This window comes from Triticum aestivum, chromosome 6A (assembly GCF_018294505.1).
Source record: "Triticum aestivum cultivar Chinese Spring chromosome 6A, IWGSC CS RefSeq v2.1, whole genome shotgun sequence".
Classification (NCBI taxonomy): Eukaryota; Viridiplantae; Streptophyta; class Magnoliopsida; order Poales; family Poaceae; genus Triticum; species Triticum aestivum.
Window position 1 is genome coordinate 364441221 of NC_057809.1, and position 4719 is coordinate 364445939.

General features: G+C 53.4%; 1 pseudogene; it reads right to left on the reverse strand.

Moving 5' to 3' along the window:
• Positions 1-302: 302 nt before the first annotated feature.
• On the reverse strand, positions 303-967 carry LOC123129608 (soluble inorganic pyrophosphatase 4-like; annotated as a pseudogene).
• Positions 968-4719: the final 3752 nt, after the last annotated feature.

Below are 4719 nucleotides of genomic sequence, written 5' to 3' on the forward strand. Positions count from 1 at the left end.
ACCATTTCCATTGTGTTGCCTAATCACACACAGTTCATCCTAGTTAACTGTATGCCCTATATCACACACACCCTCATCTGGCTGCCCGTTTCTATTGTTCTGCATCATCGCAAACCGTTCTTCTGGACTAACCATTTGCCACTCATCGCACATGAAAGTCTAATATGAACCGTGTTTGAGGTCACCGCCATTTCAAACATTTTGCACCTTTTTTGATGTTTTTTACAGCATTGTTTGCGATTATTGCATCGCACATAGTTTCATCGAAGGGTCACTGATTCTACTGTCACCTATGGACCATCCTACAGTAGTGACTTACAGTCCTCGAAGAAGCGTCTGATCTCAGCAAGGCGGTGCGGGTGAAGGTCCTTGATGTCATTGAAGTGGCGGTACTCAGGGTCGTCGGCCTCGCCCTATTTCAAGAAATGTTCAGAACAACTTTGTCAGACTCGAACAATTCTGAAGAAAACCACTTTCGTCGTCAGACACATACATATAGGAAGCAAAACAAGAGGAAACTGATCAGGGACCTGGTTGATTATGGCATGAGTCCGATGGCCTTGGCCCTGAGGAAGCATCCAGGGACGATGGGCTCCTACATGATCAAGAGGAAGTCAATGGGGTCGGAGTCATCGCAGAGGGTGCGCGAGATGAAGTCATAGTTGTTCGGGTAGATGATAGAGGGGTAGAGCACCAGGTCCACCTTGATGAGCCCCGTCTTCTTTTCCAGATCGTACTTCACCTTGCTCCCCTGGGGGATCTCGATCACGCAGTTGAAGATTGTGGGCGTGTCGGGGATGATCTCTAGGTCGTGCCACAGGTGCGCCGCCACGGACCGGTGCGTGATCGAGGACAAGATTCGCTCGTTCAGGGCTGGCGTCTTGGTCTTAGGGGTGGCCATGCCATTGTCATTGTTGGATGGCTCCTTGGTGGCGGCGGCGACCATGACTTCTTGTGAGGGAGCCATGGATGAGAGGTGCGAGGGAGTGAGAAGGGGATCGAGGGAGAGGCGGATGCATCTCGCTGCGTGCGCCAGATCTCGTCGGACAGGGGTCTTCGATTCCCGCATGAGGTCGCAAGGATCGGGTGCAGGAGGTGCCGGCGGCAAGGGAGGAGTGGAGCGCTAGGGGATTGGGGATTGGGTAGAGAAGTCGTAGAGGCGATAGAGGAGGAAGAAAAGCTCAGAGCGGGAGGGAGGTTCGGGTGCAGCATGAGGGAAGGAGGGCACCGTCACTGGTGACGGGAAGACAGAGAGGGAAGCGACAAAAGGAAGGGAGGAGAGGCGGACGATCTGGATCAGGGAGAGAGATGGGGGAGGCGGCGGCGATCTGGATCTGGGAGGGAGAGAGGGAGGGCTGGTGGGAGAGGGACGAGAGGCGAGAGGTGAGCGAGAGACGCTGGATCGAGGGACTGAGGGAGAGTATGGACGGCTCAGATCGACTAAAAGGGGTGATCCGTGGGCTGCTTCTTGATTGGTTCAAAACATTAGGTATTTATTAAAATTATCTCTTAGTGCTAAAAACAGGAAGTTTTGTGAAGCGACTAGCAAAATTATTTTGCAAATGGCATCACTAAAATTTTAAATTAGTTTAGACCACATTTTATGGATGATCACCAATCTGTAAGCTTCTCTGATCCTTCTAGCTATTTTTGTTCATTTAAACAAATTTCCACCGATTTGGCAGGAAGTGGGTCAAATTTGAACTGCAGGGGCCTCATATTTTGCTATTTATTTTTTCCAAAAATCATTTCTAGGTACATAAGTATCTATTTGATCACAGAAACACCAAGATTCAACCACTAGCTAGGAATGGCCATTCCGCTGTTTTGACCGCATTTTGAAATGGGCATCAAAAAATAAAAAAATTGGAAATCCTTCACATTGTGCCATTATATGTGACCAAGTTACCAGGAAAAATAATAAACTTGTAATACGATAATTATTTTTAAAAGTGTTCTTAAAAATGAGCTATCATGCGTGGAGATTCATGACTTCCAAGCCAAATGATGAATATGTCGGTGCACAAAAGTAGGGGCTCTCTTTTGCACCCCTTTAGTTGTGTGCGGACAGTTAGAACCACTCTTGCGGCCACACCTAGCGGGGGAGAGGAAGCAAAAGCACAAGAAAACCAAAACAACGCCAAGACCAGAGACACAAAGAGAAAGACGGCGAGGTGGACTCCCCCGGCAAGACCCTTGCCAGGGCGGCCTCCGCAACCCCGGCAATAGCCTTGCCGGGGCACCTTGCCCAACGCCAGCAGAGCGTGCCACCCTTGAGCCCAAGGGTTCCAACACCATCAACCGCATTGGAACCAAGGCTCGGGAGGCACCTCCATGGTAACATAAAAATCTTTGTAAGGACAGAGAGCCCACAAGACTAGACAATGACCAGAAGACAAGACAATCGCAAGCCCCCATGCCGAGGATGCCCCTGAGGCCCCAACAAGGATCCTTGCCAAAAACACTCACATGGCCTCGGCAAGACTCTTGCCGAGGGCGATCACACGACCCCGGCAAGAGCCTTGCCAGGAATATACACGGGACCGCGACAAGACCTTGCCGCCCCGTCACTGCCCTAGCTCGGCGGCCAACCCACCAACTGAGGCTAGTACCCACGTGGAAGTACGTGGATGCCAATCCAGCTAGTCAAGCACCTGCATCGTGGCATGCAAATCTTCGTGAAGACCCTACCACCACGCCATCTTAGCAGCTTGCCAGCTTACGTGGCTTTGTATGCCTCGTTGTCCTTGACGCGTGTCGGAGCGAGGCGGAATGGGGACAAACGGGACGGACCTCATTGCCATCCCCAATAAAGCAACGGGACACCTAAGGAGCGCATTTAATGTGCCTTGTCCCGTAATGAGAAGGGGTAAGCTTGTACACTATTTACCTTCCCACCTCCTGTGTGCCACTGTGGTGACCCCTTTTTGACTATAGAATGAGGCCCGAGGCGTACTGGATAAGGATCCAGATCTTTTGGACTACGCATGCACCGTAGGTAGTTCAAAAGCTCAAGAACACTCCAATATACACCAAAGCAGGACTAGGGCATTACACATCCTTGCGTCCCAAACCTGGGTAAACGATCTTCGTGCTGGCTACTAGATCCTCTCTTTGCACAACCCCACGCTCGCCAACCGTAGAAGGGATCCCAGTGATTCCATAGGTGTCGTTTCCACCGACATCTTTGGCGCGCCAGGTAGGGGGCACAGTTGTGAAAATCCGGTCTAGCAGTTACTTTAGTAGTTCTTCATTGCCATGGCTACCAAGAAGAATTCGATCATGACAATTGGTTCATCGGGAGCCGAACGACCCGTACTAGTGCGGGCAAGTGGTGGGGCGGTCGCGGACGGAAGCCGAGGTGCAGCCTGCAAACACCCACATCGCTCTGGCAGTGAAAGCCTGGCGAGCGGCATCATTTGTGCGCGAGATGACGGGCCGCACGCTGCCAAATCCAAAGACGGAGCCGGGCCCCCCCCCGCAGGCGGCGCGGGGCCCTCCAAGGGTGGCGTCGTGCCACCCATAGGCGGCGCGGCAACCTCCAAGATGCGCTCTTCCCAGATCATGCGCGATGAGCAGGGTCACCATGCTGGTGACCCCGGGCGCTGCCGTGGGAAGAGTCCTGCGCCTCATTCGCGGGACGTAGAAGGCCAGCATGCACGCCGAGGCGCTGGCAAAAATGGCGCACAGCCGCAAGGCCATGATAGAGATGCTTCTAACATGGTTAGAAGTCGGAGCGCGTCACGGTCCACGCAGCTTTCGCCACCACCCACGCCAATGGAAGTTTTGGCGCGCGCGCAGTTGCTCCTCTACTTTCCTCCTGCTGCGGAAAAGCTCGACGAGTCGAGAGCCACGATTCTTAGGCTCGTCGGCGTTTCCAAAAAAGATGAGTCGTGACCAGCGGGGCCCTCAGGCCAGCGCTCCGTCGAGCCACCGCGTGCCAGTGGTGGAAAAGACCAGAGGTGATGCGGCCATGGTGCACTCCCCTCCCCCACGCCAGCCACCATGGGTGTCGGTCCGTCGTGATGTTGCTTGTGATAACATTTCCATAGCATCATCCGGCCCACGGACCCACCGCGATTAGCGCCAAGTTTGCTCGAACCACCATCGAGCGCCAGCGGCGAAGCACGCCACTAGTCAGATAGGCGGGCAGGGCCCTCTATGGACCACCCAGCACCGGGAGGCTCTGGCGGCCTATCCTACGAGGTGGGCTGCCAAGCCTTTACCCGTGAGTTGCGGCAGTTACAGTGGCCCTCCCACCGCACGTTCAAGCCCGACGTTGGCGAAAAGTACAGCGGCCAGACCCACCCCTTGGAGTTCCTCAGCATCTAGACCATCGTGATGCAAGCTGCTAGAGCTCGCGATGACAAGGTGCTTGCCAATTACTTCCCGTTGGCACTTAAACCCAATGTCATGTCATGGTTGATGCACTTGCCGGCGGATTCCATTTCTTCTTGGCCGGATTTGTGTCATGAGTTTGTTGTGCCTTCACTAGAGGCCACCAAGCTCATGGTCAGGCAAGCGATTTGCATATCATCCCCCAGAAGGAAGGTGAAAACCTGCGCAAGTACATACAGAGGTTCAGTCGGGTGCAGTAAAACATCCCATATGTTCATCCCGCTGCCGTGATCAGCGCATTCCATCAGAATGTGTGCAACCGCAAGATGTGTGAAGAGCTGGCGATGAACAAGGTCAAAGATGTGGCTAAACTTTATGTTC